At 41.0% G+C, this 17,847-nt stretch overlaps 1 long non-coding RNA gene across 1 annotated transcript in view; it reads left to right on the forward strand.

Moving 5' to 3' along the window:
- Positions 1–17,847, forward strand: part of LOC133509920 (uncharacterized) — a 54,447-nt gene that overhangs the window by 6,818 nt on the left and 29,782 nt on the right. Inside the window, exon 3 of the long non-coding RNA XR_009797470.1 lies at positions 12,641–12,738. This is a non-coding gene — a long non-coding RNA (uncharacterized LOC133509920). The remainder of the gene's footprint in view (positions 1–12,640; positions 12,739–17,847) is intronic.

Genomic DNA, 17,847 nt, shown 5'->3' on the forward strand with positions numbered 1-17,847 from the left:
AATCAGTTATTTAAAAAGATTTGTTCAAAAGATTTCTTCACCAAATCAATCAGTTCTTTTTTCAGGAAATTGTTTAAGAGCTTCCTTATTAGGTAATGATCCATCTCCCTGAAGTTCACATTTACTCAACACGTTCACTGAAGGATCATGCGTTGTCAAGTTTTGTAAACAATTAAAGGCGGGGGGTTTAAAAACAAACAAAATGACAATGATAAATTATCACCGACCCACATCTCTCTCAGTTTTCCCTCAAACACGTGCCTTTGGTTTTGAATCATGAACATGCGTGCAGTGTGCTCAGCAACCGAAAAATCCTCCCACGTCCCCTGATGTTCACCTAGGCCCTTACTGCCTGGCATGACTTTTCTGCATTCCACCACCGTGGTCAATATCGCTAACACCAGCCTGGCCACCTGGGCTTCCTGCACACTCGCCTTACTGTTATTTCCATCTAATTAGTGGAAAGTGTCTTTGAGTATCTTGAGAAGCTCTTTATAAGTTGTATATTTTATTATTATTATTATTATTATTACAAACCGTATTCCAATGAAGTGACGCATGTGTTGATTAAATGAGAATACACTGACTTGCCAATCATGTTCAACCTATATTGAATTGCATACAATGAAGAAAGTAAGTAATTGAACACCCTGCTATATTGCAAGTTCTCCCATTTAGAAATCATGGAGGGGTCGGAAACTTTCATCGTATCGCATGTCCACTGTGAGAGAGACAAAAAAAAAAAAAATCCAGAAATCATAATGTATGATTTTTTTTAACGATTTATTTGTGTGATACAGCTGCAAATAAGTATTTCAACACCTGAGATAACCAATGGTAAGATTTGGTACAGTAGCCTTGTTCTGGAGACTGGCTCGGCCACACCAGAACTTTGATATGCTTCTTACGGAGCCACTCCGTGGTTTTCCTGGCGGTGTGCTTCAGGTCATTGTCATGTTAAAAGACCCATCCACAACCCATCTTCAATGATCTGACCGAGGGAAAGAGGTTGTTCCCCAAAATCTCACAATACATGGCCACGGTGATCCTCTCCTTCTTACAGTGCAGTCGTCCTGTTCCATGTACAGAAAAACACCCCCAAAGCATGATGATACCACCCCCATGCTTCACAGTGGGGATGGTGTTCTTGGGATGGAACTCATCATTCGTTAGTGGAATTATGATCAAAAAGTTCCATTTTGGTTTTATTTGACCACAAAACTTTCTCCCATGACTCCTCTGTATCATCCAAATGGTCATTTGCAAACTTAAGACGGGCCTCGACATGTGCTGGTTTTAGCCAGGGAACCTTCCGTGCCATGCATGATTTCAAACCATGACGTCTTGGTGTATTACCAACAGTCAAGTTGGAAACGGTGGTCCCAGCTCTTTTCAGGTCATTAACCAAAGGAGCTTCCTAATCTGCTCATTTGCCATTTTACGATTGTTAGCGTAGCATATTTATTGCTACTGCATCAAAGATCAGAAACGGTGAGTTTGTGAGTTTTAACTTAAACTAAGACAAAAAAAAAATGTCAACTATAAGGGTTTTGGCATTTGGAGAGTTGTGCAGTTCCCAGAGATGGAGGAAGAGCTGTAATCGATTGTAGCCAAACAGAGGGCAAGAGACTGCGCTATCAGCATGGTGGAGCGTCACCTGAAAACACTGACAATAATGAGAAATAAACAGAACCAAGACTGGGATTTAAAAAAAAAAAAAAAAAATCCTCTTTAACGCCATGGATGGCACAGAGGATGACATGCTTTGGGGGAAGATGGGTTGGGATCACTGTTCATGATGCAATGCAGGGAGACACCGGAACTGGAACAAATATTCAATGAGTTCCATAGGGATGCACCAAAGGTAAGTAGTATGGATCTTTTTCAGATCGAAGATGAGTCAGATGCTTCTTTTGAAGGCTTGACCAAGGATATGTAACATATTGGATTCATTGCCCTATGCACAAAGGTTTTATGCACGAAGTTCAAGTTAAACAGTGTTACATTAATTATTTAAGACTGTAATACATGTTATCAACACTATTAATAAAATGTTATGCCTCTATTCACCATTTAACTTAGTTGGTTGAGGGATTCTGTTCTGACAATTACAGGGAGCATTTCCTGAGGCCTTTCCCAAGATATATATCACTGCTACTTCAGCACATGCACAAAAATTATTGTTATTAATGATTGCTGTACAGACATTTTTTTAATAACAATGTTTGGTTTATCACCCAACTTGCTGGAATAGTTGCACAAATTAACGGACAAGAAGTTGTCTTTCTTCTGATCAGGAGGTTGTGAGAGACAGGCCAGTTACAATCTCCAAACACGTTCTGAACCAGCCTCTCATGTACTGTTTTTTTTTTTTGTTTTTTTTAAATTAGAAAACAGACAAGGTCAAAAGGAGGGGTGAGCAGGTGCAGGTACAAAGGTGCATTCTAGGATGATGATGTGGCACATCATACAATGATGATTTAGCACATTCTTTGGTTATGATGGAGTTGTCCTTGGCCACTTCTAGGAAGATACTGTTGCATCTGTAGGTAAGGAGTTCATCCTGTGAACAAGACTATTCGAAGCAAGGATGACACTATACAGGCTAAATGTACCTACAATAATTAGAATACATAATAAATATATTCACAACAACCCTAACAAACAACAAAAGTACAAACCTAGCAACATAAAATACAGATAATTCCCAATATTTTATGTTAGGGGCATGGCCCAGCCACTGCACTGGGCAGTATCGCCTCTGACAGCTGTCCCATGGCTGCTCTGCATTGGACACTAATTAGACCAGGCATTTAAGCCTTAAATGTATCATTGGCATTGGCCAGTTCACTGCGGTGTGTTACTGTGTGTTGGACTTTATAGTGCGTGAGTACGCAAGCTTTTGGTAGTGCTTCCCTCTATTCCAGCGTGTCTGTGCCATCATAACCAAGTCTTGCTTTTGTTCTTGTTTTCAAGTTTTGCCTCATACTCACCGGACCTCGTTTCATGATTTTGGTCCTTGCCTCTTGCCTTGCGTTTTTGTGCCTCTGCCTATTTTGGACTGCTAATGTGTGTATGACCTTAGCCTGGAATAAAACCACCCTCTACACAATGTCCTTGCCTGGGATTCCTGCATTTGGGTCCAGCCCCGTGCCTTGTGCCCATGACATTTTTGAGCATATGCATAGCAGAAAATTGGTGGTGTGCATTGTACATTGGTTGAAGGGCTTTCCTTATTATTATTATTATTTTTTATGTCAACTTTGGGGGTGCGCATAATCCTTCAGGGTGCTTTATACATGAGAAATTACGGTACTTATTGGAGATGATAGATGATGTATTTACCTATTTACAACTACCATAATAAACATTATTTTGTCAAGAACGAGGCGGAGGGTAGGACCCAGATGCAGGAACCTGAGATGTAAGCATGGATTTCAGGAAGGTTTATTGCCAGCAGAGTTCATACATGGGAAGGCAGTCCAATTGGGCGACGGTACAAAAATCACACGGCAAAAGGCTTGGTCAAAAATCAGACATGCCAAAACGTGAAAGCGTATCTTGACTTGATATGGCTCAGTAATGTGATGACATGGGACAAGGTAGTAACATGAGCTGACGCTCATGAACACACATACAGATGGTAAACCCTCACTTCGTTGCGCTTCACTAATTGTGGTTTCAGTGTATCTCTTTTTTGCACCACACCCCTAAAAAAGACAGATCAGCATACACTATTGTGGGAAGACGCATTGATAGAAGGCACGTGATTGGTGCATTGTGAGCAGCAGATTTTAGAAAAACAGCCCAGTGACGATGAGGCTGAAGAAAGTGCTGTCAAACCTCAAGCTGCAAGGACAGATTCACCCCCTCCAGGATGAGACTTTTCGGCAACCAAATGTTGGTTTGAAAAATTTCAAAAGCATTACGGCGTAAGAAGTCTGCCTCTGTACAGTGAGGTTTTGGTGACAACGATGTTGCTCATCATTATGTGGAGGAAGAATTTGCACAAGACATCGACGACAATAAGGTACGAGCTGTCGAGTTCAGCAATTGTATTGAAGGGGTTATCTCCTTGTACAGGGAAATTTTGAAGCAGAAGGAGAAATGACAGCACCATGTTTTTCTCAAAGATAAAAACCTCAGTTACATCGTGAGCATTGTTGGATTAATTGTATTAATTCTATATAAAGTTATCTCATATTTGCTTTCTTGTTTTGCTTTTAATGGGTTGGTGCTATATGTGCGTAAACAATGTGATGCAATGAAGAAAGGCACATCACAATGGTGAGACAGAGGGGATGTCACAACAGTGCAACAAAGGTAACGTCATTTTGGTGTGTCGGGAACATTCTGTGCTCACGGGACAAGACAACACGCATTTGCTTTGTTTGTCAATGTTGTAATTTTTGTCTGAAGTATGCAAAGATTTTTATCGACAATTATGAATTTTCATGGGCACTGCCATTTTCACGAGTCACCTGCCCTACATGCGCAAATGTGACGTGTACCGGGCCGCAACAAAGGCTCGATTACATGGGACACCATTTATGCCCAGTGCTGATTTCTCGGATATATCCTCATCTGATGAAGAAATAGCAATATCGGGAAGATGGAGAAAAACTTCCATACACAGCCGTGAGCTCACTTGCTGGGGAGTGACCTCACTGCTCCCCCGAGCCCCGGAGCAGTGCCGCTAATGGCTGTGTATGGACGTATTCCTCCATCTTCCTGATCAACCGACCAGCCAAGCCATGACCTCGCTCCCCGAGCCCTGGAGCTCGCTTGCCGGGGAGTGAGCTCACGGCTCCCCCGAGCCTCGGAGCGGTGCCGCTCACGGCTGTATGTGGACACCCGAGAGCGGCGCTGCTCACAGCTGTGTATGGAAGTATTCCTCCGTCTTCCCGATCAATCGAGCATCCGAGTGGCAGAGCAGCTCACGGCTGTGTATGGGAGTATTCCTCCGTCTTCCAGATCAACCGATACTGCTATTTCTTCATCAGATGAGAATAAGTCCGAGAAATCAGTGCTGGGCATAAATGGTGTCCCATGTAATCGAGCCTTTGTTGTGGCATGGTATATGTCACATCCACCCACTTAGGTCATGTGACTCGCAAAAATGGCAGTGCCCATGAAAATTCGGAATTGTCGATGAAAATCTCCCCAAAACACCATTGAATAGGAGAAGATTTAACATCACATTGTCAAAATAGAGTACATATTACATGACCTCTTGGATACATTGTTAATGCAAACCAGTGGATTACCCCTTTAAATACACAACGTAATCAGCGCGCATGAGGAAGTCGCACACAGGCATGCCCCTGAATCCCCCAAATTAACGCTGTGCTTCCTGTGTGTGTGTGTGTGCGCGTGCATGTGTGTGTGTGTGTGTGTGTGTGTATATATATATATATATATATATATATATATGTGTGTGTGTGTGTGTGTGTGTGTGTGTGTGTGTGTGTGTATACATATGTGTATATTTATAAGGTTTTATAATTAAAGATTTGATTAAATACCTTTTTTTAAAAAAACAATACATTTGCAAAGTACAAATACTGTTTACATATTTTAAAAGTTCTGGTGTCCACAGAAACATACATGCCCCCCTGCTTCGCGGTTTTGCACTTTTTGTGGATGGTTCTGGTCCCAATTACTGTATTCAAACAAGGTTCCTGGATGTTGTCAAGCAGCAATCAGAGGTACTAAAGCGAGATTTCATCTCCTAATAAAATTGCAATGTTTAAATGCTCAGATTTTCAGAAGTGGCCTTCTACCAGTGGTGGTATTTGGAAATGAATGTTTCAGAAGGCTCAGTCAATTAAATAAGTGGTACACAAATGTGTACGATGAGTTTCAGTGACAATTTCTGCGTTGTTTCGGGGTTCTCATACAAGTTCTCCAGGCAGACGGTTTCTGTCAAAAGAGAAAAGTCGTTAAGTTTCTGGCTCCTGACATCTTTTCCTGTGTAGATTATTCTGTGGCCCGAAAGGAAAACATTGGCCTTGTTGACATGGGTGAAGGACAACAAGTTCAGGAATTGGCAGTTGATTCCAAACAATCAGAAGAACAAGAAATAAGGTGACACAAGCCACAAACGGAGTTACCAGCATCACCTAAACAATTGGAGGAATGAATAAGCAATGTGATGAGGCAGCACTTGGAATGTCTGACACCCATCCCTGCCCAACTGGAGTAAAGCCCAACGCAAACGTCACTCTCTACTAGTGTAGATGTCCTCTTAGGTATAACAGATAGGATGAACTCTATTGTTATATTGGTATGCAGTGAACACCAGGCCAAGATCTTCCTCCCATCCCCCCTCCCCTAAAACCACTGTCAACTAAGATGCGAAGGCCCCTTCTCCACCCTTGAAGAATTTTACCTGCAAATCTGACAGATATCTGTGGGGTCTTTCCCAGAATAAGTCAGACCTGTGGAGCGCAGGAATTTTTTTATCTTTGTCATTACAAGGGACAGAAAGTTGATCAAATGAATCCATTCATCTTAACTGTTTATCCTCACTAGAGTCACAGGAGTGCTAGATCCTATCTCAACTGTCTTCGGGCAGTTGGCGTGGTACACCCTGAACAACCGTTCACACTAACATTCACACCTACAGGCAATTTAGAGTCTTTAATTAATCTACCACACATGTTTTTGGGATGTGGAAGGAAACTGGAGTGCCTAGAGAAAACACACGCAGGCACGGGGAGAACGTGTAAACTCCACATAGGACTTGAAGTTCTCACAGGCGGAGCTGGGATTTGAGCCCAAGTCCTCAGAACTGTGAGGCAGATGCTCTAACCAGTCTTCACTATGCTGCCTGATCCAAGAAATACGGCACACAAAGTATAACTATAATTTTAGCGAGGATAAATAATGAAAAAAAAAAAAGATCCCTTTTGAATGTCTCAGTTTTTAGTTCTAGATGACCCAAAATTAATGCTTTAATCATTTATACAACTCAGCAGTTTCAATATGAACTTTATGGAGGATTTTTCAAAACTGCTGTCATTTATTTGGGCTGACTACAAGTACTTTGTTAGATACTTATACTTTAACATTAATACATTTCACCTCTCCAAGTATTAAGAGTGCAACTCACACTCAAGGTCACATCTCTCGCTCGATCGATCGGGAAGACGGAGGAATACTTCCAAACAGCTATGAGCGGGACAGCTCCAGGGCTTGCGGGTGTTGTGAGCTCGCTCCCTGGTGAACGAGCTCTAGGGCTCAGGGAGGGAGCTGTGCCGCTCACGGCTGTGTATGGAAGTATTCCTCTGTCAATGTCTATTAAGAAAAACTACATAAATAAGAGTACAGCCACTAAGTTTGTGGGGACCACAAACTGGGAATGGAGAGAGAGTTAAAGTTTTGAATAATTTCCCATGGAAAATCTGAAATGTCATGAATGCTGTTACTCTGATTAAAACTAAGACAATATTGAGGTGTCTTAGTACACTGTGGAGGAGCACAATAATGGTAAAGACTTCTAAATCAAAGTTTGGGAAAGTAGAACACAAGTGGAGAAAAACTTAACTCCAAATCAATTATGACCTCTAATAATAATAATATTTGTAATTTTAACCAAGATTTAGAGCTGGAGAGCAACACATTTCTAAAATGATCAATAAACTTCAACAATGCTTGCACTGTTTGCTGTGGTTGAAAAGCTCACCATCCCCACCAAATCAGAGAGCTTCATACCTACTAATAATAGATACATGTAATTAATTTGCTTCCTTTACAATTTTTCAAGTTCAGGTTTTTGGTTGATTGTCATTGCATATCAACAATGAAATTGCACATGTCGCCCCTCCACATAAACACTACAACATTCAATCTGTGTGCATCATCAGCAACCATCACAATCACACAAAATGACATATCAGCATGTTAGTAAAAATGTATCAAACTGCAATCATCTTTGTGTTCAAATAACAGCAGGTAATAGAAACATTTCAACATAAATAGAAGATTCCTTTCCTTCACATACAGTGCCTTGTGAAAGCATTCGGCCCCCTTTAACTTTTCAACCTTTTGCCACATTTCAGGCTTCAAACATAAAGATATAATTTTTTTTGTCAAGAATCAACAAGTGGGACACAATCGTGATATTTCATACTTTTTTAACAAATAAAAAACTGAAAAGTGGGGCGTACAATATTATTCGGCCCCTTTACTTTCAGTGCAGCAAACTCACTCAAGACGTTCAGTGAGGATCTCTGAATGATCCAATCTTGACTGATGATGATAAATAGAATCCACCTGTGTGTAATCAACTCTTCGTATAAATGCACCCGCTCTGTGATAGTCTCGGGTCTCTGTTTAAAGTACAAAGAGCATCGTGAAGAACAAGAAACACACCAGCCAGGTCCGAGATACTATTGTGGAGACGTTTGAATCCGGATTTGGAAACAAAAAGATTTCCCATGCTTTAAACATCTCAAGGAACTGTGCAAGCAATCATATTGAAATGGAAGGGGTATCAGACCACTGCAAATCTACCAAGACCCGGCCTTCCCTCAAAACTTTCACTTCAAACAAGGAGAAGACTGATCAGAGAGGCAGCCAAGAGGCCCATGATCACTCTGGATGAACTGCAGAGCTCTACATCTGAGGTGGGAGAGTCTGTCCATAGGACAACAATCAGTCGTACACTGCACAAATCTGGCTTTTATGAAAGAGTGGCAAGAAGAAAGCCATTTCCCAAAGATATCCATAAAAAGTCACGTTTAAAGTTTGCCACAAGCCACCTGGGAGACAGACGAAACGTGTGGAAAAAGGTGCTCTGGTTAGATGAAACCAAAATCAAACTTTTTGGCCACAATGCAAAACGATATGTTTGGAGTAAAAGCAACACAGCTCATCACCCTGAACACACCATCCCCACTGTCAAACATGGTGGTGCCGGCCTGCTTTTCTTCAGCAGGGACACGGAAGGTGGTTCAAATTGATGGGAAGATGAATCTTGCCAAATAGAGAAGCATTCTGGAAGAAAACCTCTTGAAGTCTGCAAAAGACCTAAGACTGGGACTGAGATTTATTTTCCAACAGCACAATGATACAAAACATAAAGCCAAATCTACAATGGAATGGTTCACAAATAAACATATCTAGGTGTTAGAATGGCCAAGTCAAAGTCCAGACCTGAATGCAATCAAGAATCTGTGGGCAGAGCTGAAGACTACTTTTCACAAACCCTCTCCATCCAACCTCACTGATCACTGAGAATGGGCACAAATTTCAGTCTCTTGATGTGCAAAACTGTTATAGATGTACCCCAAGCGACTTGCAGCTGTAATTGCAGCAAAAGGTGGCGCTACAAAGTGTTAATGCAAGTGTCCCGATTAATATTGCACACCCCACTTTTCAGGTTTTTATTTGTTTAAAAAAAAAAAGTTTAAAATATCCAATAAATTTCGTTACACTTCACAATTGTGTCCCACTTGTTGATTCTTGACAAAAAAAACCAAAACATTTTATATCTTTATGTTTGAAGCCTGTAATGTGCTGAAAGGTTGAAAAGTTATAGGGGGCCGAATACTTTCAGAAGGCGGCATATGTTATGTGTTGATGACTCTGGTGTATGTTGGTGATTCAGAGAGGAAATGGCTTTAGGGAAAAAATACAGTTAATGAATCTAATGGTCTGCAATCTAATTTGACCTGTATCGCGTCCCTGAGCACAAAAGAGTGAGAAGCTTATGACTGGGCTGGGAAGTGTCTGTCCTTTTGGGCCAGGCTGTAGTGTCATAACAGGTGTTGGCAAGATCCTTTAATGGTGGAAGAGGGCAGCCAATTACTTTTTCTGCAGTTCTCACAACTCTTTGCAGTGCTTTTTAAATCTGCAACACAGTCGCCTGTATATGTAATGCAATATGTAAAAATGTTCTCATTCAAATGTTGTTTCTTGTAAAAATCTTGAGGAACTGAATATGTTGCCAGCCCTTCTTGACAATGACTGTGGTATTTGGAGTCCAGGAGAGCGTGTCTGTGATGTAGATCCCAAGAAATTTCTAGCTCCACGCGGTCTTCATTGATGTAAATGGAGGATAGGTCAGTTCTGCGTTTCCTAAAGTCCAATATAAGTGATTTGGTTCGTTTGTTTAAAATCAGGCTGTTTGCAGAGCACCACATAGACAGATTGCAGATGACACCTTGGCGGCAGACTCAGACCCCTGAGATGAGTCCCATCACAGTTGTCATCTGCAAACATAATGGTATGATTGGAGGGGTGGATGGCTGTGCAATCAGGTGTATAGACAGTACAGAAGAGGGCTCAGCATACAGCCCCAAGGGGAACTGGTACAGTGAGTAATGAGGAAGAGCGGTCAAGGCTGTTTCGGGGAAGTTTGTGAGAAGGTCCATAATCCAGGAGCACAACTGTGTTTTAAAACCAAGGTGAAGCAGTTTCCTACTTAAAATGTGTGATATAATGATATTAAATGCAGAGCTGTAATTGACAGAGAGCATCTGGGCATATGAGTTCTTGTGCTCTCTGTGTTCCAGCGCTGAGTGGAGAGTTACGGTGATGGCATCCTCCTTTGACCTGTTTTACCTGTAGGCACACTGAAAGGGGTCAAAGGTTTAGTTTTTATTAGCCTAAGTATGAGTCTCTCCAGGCATTTTGTTACATTGGGGGTGACAGCAATAGGTCTGTGGTCATTTAAAAGCAGTGATTCCAAACCTTTATTGAGCCAAGGCACATATCTTACATTTCAATCTCATGGCACACGACCAAACAAATGTGTCACAAAAAGTGGATACACAAGTCAATTATACATTTTCTGTCATCAAATAGAAAACCATTTGTTCTGCCTGTCTTTATATGCCACTGTCAAAGATAGAGGAACAAGGATACATTATTTGATGTTGCGTAGCCACACCTCTGACTATGAGGACAGTCGAACAGAGTGACTTGCAACAAGTAGCAGCTCCATATTGTCCATTTTTTTTCATGATAGATTGGGCGTTTGAGAGAAAAATGCTCAGAACGGTGGTTTATAGAACCATCTTCGCAACTTGGGTACCAGGCCTGGCAGCCCTGCTTACGCTTCAAATCAAACCAGATTAAATAAAAATTATTAATTTAGAATGGGAACGTTACATACGAGGGTTGCAAGCATCACTTCTAGTTTGGCATGAATCTTTTGATGACGCATTGTAAATCCAGCTTTTTAATGAATGAAGCTCCACATCACTTATTTTCTGCAGAAAATGGGAAAATGACACAAACTTTTTATTAATTATTGACCATTCTCACAGTCCTTGGTTTGCTACACAGGAATCAGTTCTAGTTCTCTATTTCAGAGGCTTGTCAGTTCTCCTTAACTCAAACACAAACAAAAGTGCATAGGAACGTTACAGACATTTTTAAAAGGAACTCAAAGGGCAATCTACACAACAGGCAGGACAAGACACTAAAAAAGATGACAGATAAACATTGTTTTAGGCTGCTGAATTATGGTGTGACAGGTGGGGGTCAGTGGCTGTGGTATGGCCAGGCGCATAGGAGGACTCACTGTTCTCGTTAATCCAACCCAAATATAAATATGGATCAATTTGTACTTTTAGTGTGCAACAAGGTTGTATTTACAAATGTTGCCCACGGTTGAGCTTCCAGATTTGGCCAGAGGAAAAGTCCCATCAGAGGCGTCTGCTTCTATCCGTATCAGTGGTCTGGGAGTGCCACATAGGACTGCTTCGAGCGCGTACAAGTATGCTCTGCCATCAACGCTGCTTGTCGTAGGCCCATGTCACCTCAGAAGGTGGGACCTCTCCGCTGTACTGGGTGTCTTGGAGAAGACAGTGCTGAGGGCAGAACCAGGACCAGAGAAAACACTGGGGAGACCCTAAAACAAAAATGCACTGGCAGACCAAAGAGAAAAAGTCCTTGACAAAGCATGGCTCTGGCCTTTTTATCCCTGAAGAAGGGACAAATGGGTGTTTTCACAGCCGGCACCATCTTTTGCCACTACCTTGTCAACTTAAACTGATCGCCAGACCATGTGGGTTTGATTATGACTTTTCATTTTAAGATTAATTTGGTTTAAACTGGTGGATTTATATAAAGTAATTATTGGGTTTCAGCTAATGAGAGCATTTTATCATCTAACATTGAGTCCCACCGTCATCTCTAACTCCCATGACACTAGACTGTCACCATTGGTCTCACTATTTGGCATAACATTCATGTTTCATTTCTCATCCATTCATTTTCTTAACCATTTATCCTCACAAGAGTCGCGTGAGTGCTGGAGGTTATCCCAGCTATCAATGGGCAGGAGGCAGGGTTCACCCTGAACTGGTTGCCAGCCAATCGCAGGGCAAATTGAGACAGACAACAGTAGCACTCACAATCACACTGAGGGGCAATTGAGAGTGTCTGATTAATGCTTGTTTTTGGGGCGTGGGAGGAAACCGGAGTGCCCTCAGAAAACCCATGCAGGCACGGCAAGAACATGCAAACTCCAGGCAGGCTGGGCCGGGATTGAGAACCTCAGAACTGTGAGGCCAACGCTTTACAGCTGATGCCATGTTTCTTTTTTTCTTTTGCAGCAAACCAACCACCAGTGGTGCTCATTCTAGTGTTCACAGTATTACATTTTCATCATGTTCTTCTATTATAGAGGAAGACGCCCGTCTGCCGTTGCTTACCATCGCCTGTGGATGTCGCTCTCAGCCCATTCATTGACCTGACCAGGCATCCCAAATGGCATCTCTTTGAGTAAGTAATGGACAACCCGGGCTGAGGGTATCTGGAAGGGTGGTCGCTAATCAATTTAACACAACCATGCCATCCATGGCTGTACAGTCTTTCCTTTAGTGTTCTGGTAATCCACTTTGTGTCAGACTGCCAGAACACATCGTGTCTCCTTGCATTCCCATGGGAACATGGTTTGTGTTCGCTGAACTGTGGGGAATATTCGTTACAAATGTCAGAATTTCAAATAGTTTACCAAAAAGCTGTAGAGAAAATGGTTCGGCAGCTGGAACCATCAACAAGCTGTGTTGACTCGATACCATCTGACGTTTCCAAAGCGATTGCGAAGTCTGAGGAATCTCATTTGCAGCAAATAATAAATTGCTCACTTCAATCTCTCAAGCTCTTAAAGGAGTTGCAATTAAGCTTCTAAAAAAAATAGCACACCGGATACTTCAATGTTAGCAATATATAGACCAATCTAAAATCTCCCTTTAATAGCCAAGATTATTGCGAAAGTTGCTTTAATTCAACTCATTAAATTCTAAAACTCAAATAGACTTTTTGACAAATTTCAATCAGGTTTACGAACTAACAGTACAGTTCACAGTAAAGAATCTCCTTTTATCAAACTGCTAAATGATATAAGGTTGAACATTGACTTGAGAAAGGTGTGAATTCTGGTCTTGGAGAAACTCGTCGTTGCTTTTATCTCAAGTACACTTGACTATTGTAATGATCTTCTGACTGGACTCCCCCAAAAGACCATTAAACAGATGCAACTCACTCAGCTCACGTTCTGACCAAACACCCTAAACTGGTTGCCAGCCAGTCGCGGTACACATAGAAACATGTTACTCCAATTCTAAAGTATTTACATCGCTCCCAGTCAGCCTTAGAACAGATTTCAAAGTTCTGCTCTTGGTCGACATATCTCTAAATGGTTTAGGTCCTGACTGAATCAAAGATATGCATTAAAGGGCTCTATGATTAACAGATAACCTTTCTTTCGGCTTGTCCCATTAGGGGTCCCCACAGCGTGTCATCTCAGATGAACACTCATATGTGTTTTGGCACAATTTTTACGCCGAATGTCCTTCCTGACAGAAACATATTACTCCAATTCTAAAGTATTTACATTAGCTCCCAGTCAGCCTTAGAACCGAATTTAAAGTTCTGCTCCTGGTCTACAAATCTCTAAATGGTTTAGGTCCTGACTGAATGAAAAATTTGCATTAAAGGGCTCTACGATCAACAGATAAACTTTCTTTTGGCTTGTCCCGTTAGAGGTTGCCACAGCGTGTCATCCCAGATGAACGCTCATATGTGTTTGGCACAGTTTTTACGCCGGATGCCCTTCCTGACACAACCCCCCAGTGAGAAACGAACTCACAACCCCTGGTTTACCAAAGCAAACCAAACCATAATACTATAGTCTTGAAAATCTAAACTATTTAACACTGTTTAACTTAAACATTTTTTTTGCATTAAATATTTGTGCATAAAACGTTTGTGCATAGTGCAATTCATCCACAACATTACACATCCTTGGCCAAGACTTCAAAAGAAGCATCTGAATCATCTCGAATCTGAAGAAGATCCATAGTAGCTACCATTGGCGCTGTGGAACTCATAATTGATGACTTGCTACAGTTCCTCATGTCGTCCTTTGTGCGATCCATGGCGTGTGTGAGTAAACATTTTTTTGTCCCAAGAGTTTGGCTTACGCAGCGCAGCCTCTCGGCCTCCATTCGTCTCCAGTTTGTAGCAGCTTTCAATATGACGTCAGGTGGCTATTCAAACAACGTGAGCTCAAACTACGGAGAAACAAGCGTAATTGGCACATTAAAAAAAAAAAAAAAAAGCTTTCAATTGTGTGCCCTCTCCCGTTCTTTTTTTTTTTTTTTTTTAATGCACCTGTATATGACTACACAATGTAATTGTATTTTTTATTTTTCATTCATACCTAAATATAATGCGGTCTTTTGAAAATATTTTTGGAAAAAATTGTGCATTATTTTCGAGAAATTACGGTCATTTGTCTCACAGTTTATAGCATATGTTACGTGATAATTTAGAATAAAACAGCAAAATAAAACAAAGCACTTGTATTGTGTTTAAGACAATTTTATCATAGACTATACAAGACAAAACAATAGCAAAATAGATGTCCAAAGGCAGTTTAGTAGCATCTAACATGACGTACAGTTACCAAATTCGAACAAATGTTATTTTCAGCGAATGTTCCTGGAATGCAGTGTGGTGTCCATGTACTTGTCCCAAAAAGCAACAGTATTAGTAAAAATCTCAATCCGCATCCGACGACGTAACCTTCTCTCAGAACATACCAAAAGATCCACATCATATCCCCGTTAGCCTCGACGCAGAGGTGGTGTGCAGGGAGGAGAAAGGAGCTCTTCCCCGCACCCGACCACCGGTGTCTAGGCACCCCTGAAGTAGTTACTTCGCCCGGCATGGGTCCTCCTGAGTACGCTACATAAACCAGACGTGTAAAAGAGATAGGAAATCAAACAATTATAGGCCTGTCTTTTTTAATATTTCATTGCGTTCATCATCCGTCTGTTGTGGAGTTTGTTGATAGAAGTGATCTGCATATCATCTAAATTTGGCTCAAAATGATCAGGCTCCGGTCACTTCACTTGATTGTGAGATGTTCTCTTCTTCGAAAAGAGCTTAACTCTCAGAAGGAGCATCAGAAAAAGCCAAAAATATCTGTTGTTCATCTGCCATAGCAGGTGGCACAGCGTTTTTTTTTCTATGGCAACTGTCCCAGTGTGACATCTGCAAATGACGTCGCAGGCAATAGGGCCGCCACTGGGATGTCGAGTGAGACTTTTCCAACTTTGCACTTTGATAAAATCCTCTCCACTCATTTTTTTTCATATAGACATTGAAGTGAATAACATTATATGTAGTTTTCATAACAATATCCATCTAAAAATGTATATTTGGGTGTCAGTTGCACTTTAAGAAGAATTCTTTAAAAAAAAAAAAAACAAAATATAGAAAATACTTCAGGTTTTGCTCAAATGGGTAGAAGCAAAATCATGCATTGTAAAAATGCCTTATACATAGGTTTTCCAGAATTTTGAGATCACCTTTGGGGTGTTGTATTATACTGTACATGGGTGTGCGTTATAAATGAGAATTACGGTACTTCTATCTCTGTCCATCCAATGTTTACATTTGTATACCTAGAAATTGAATTTTTTTTCTGCAGCAATAATCATGCTATGTTCCTAATAACAAAACCGTCTATTTAGACATTTTTCACCAATTTGACTATTTTTGTCATGTTTTTCAGAAACACAGGCATACTCTTAACGGCAATGTCAGTATAGAAATACAAAAGAGCCAAGTAACAATTAACAAAATAATCATGGGACTCCTTCTAAGTTTCTATTGGGTAAAAGCTGAGGGTGGACCTCAACTTAGTGCAGCCCACATGCCCTGCGTGAAGTGGATGGCATGTGAAGCCCAAAGCAAAGGTCCACCAGTTGTTGTTCCCAGCCAGATGGGGCCCGCATTGGGGGCTGAAACTTTTGCTGGTGGATTGCCAGGCTTTGGTCTACTTGGGTGGACGGAATCCGATGCAAGGGGTGGCTCGCTCTAGATCATTTGCAAAATGATGCTCAGACACTTTTTTTTCAATCCTGCAATTAACATACATCTCTTATGTAACCCAGTTAACAGGGATAAGACACTGTTTTGTTCGTATTACTTTTTAATTCAACGATGCATTTCGGTAACGTGATCCCGTCCATGTCTTTCTTGTGACAGCACATGGTCACATTTGGATGGTCAATTAGGTGTTAATATACTGCATTAAAGAAGTGAAATGAGCATTCTCGCAGCCTGTCTCATGAGACTTGCTTGCTTACACCCAAACTACGTTTTAAGCACAACACCTCATTATTTATTAGACAGGATCACAACAATATCAAAACACTTTTAGTACTGCAATATTGTGCATATAGTGGGATCCCTAATTTCTACTGAGATTAATTACTAACAGTTGACTTTATTATCTAATTACGTAACTTCCAAAGGCAATTGATTGCTCTGAACTGTTTTCAGGGGTGTTGGAGTGCAGGGGGCTAAATACAAATTGGCGCCACACTTTTCAGATTTACAGTCACTTAATTTGGAAAACCATACATCTTTTTTGTTCCTTTTCACAATTATGTACTGCTATGTGTTGATCTATCACAGAAAATCTCAACAAAACACATTCAAGTTTGTGATTGTGAAAAATGTTAAAAAGTTCGAGGCGTATAAATACTTTGTGGCAGTATATCTGAATGCAAACACTGCACAAGTATATTTTGGAGCATTTATAGCACTAAGTTGTTGACAGAAGTAATGGAAAGAGTAGTAGCCTCAAAAATACTTGGTCCAAATGACAGCACACCATATGGGTCTTTTTTCCTCGCTCCATACAGCATGTCAATGCCATGTCAGCTGCACAGTGCACTGATCGTAGGGACGGTTGTCAAAAAAAGTCACATTTAATGTAAGAGTGAAAATGGGTTATATCAAAGACCAAAGCAATTATAGAAAATATCACTCTTATTTCATATTAGTCTGTCTGACAACAATTGTGGAAATGTTGTCAAACATAGCCAACAAATTTGTTTGACTAACCAGAGGCTAAAAAAATCTGCTGAAATTTCAAACTGTATAATCATTTCACAATAACACCTACTGTATAGCGCCCCTAACGAATTGCCCTCCCACTTAACTAATTAAACATTTTGGCTCAGCACAGGAGAAATTAAGCTTTCGTTCCTTGACTGCAGTCAATCCCTTCCCCCAGTGACACCTAATTAAGACCTTGATGAAGACTGGGATGCAGTGATACCCATGTACTCCCTGCACCTTTCACTTCAGCTATTCAATTGCACTTCGCTGCCAGTTTTTATTCTCCGTCTTGCTTTCGTCGCGATCTCCCTGTTTCTATAATGCCCCGGCCGCTCTTGTAAATCTTCCAATGGGTGCCTTGAACTTAATGACATGTTAATTATGATTACTGGTAACCATGGTAAACAAACAGCAGTGTAGAAGTGATGAAAGTCAACGGGGCCACTGACACATCAAATATGGCAGTCTTAA

Source organism: Syngnathoides biaculeatus, chromosome 12 (genome assembly GCF_019802595.1).
Source record: "Syngnathoides biaculeatus isolate LvHL_M chromosome 12, ASM1980259v1, whole genome shotgun sequence".
Lineage (NCBI taxonomy): Eukaryota > Metazoa > Chordata > Actinopteri > Syngnathiformes > Syngnathidae > Syngnathoides > Syngnathoides biaculeatus.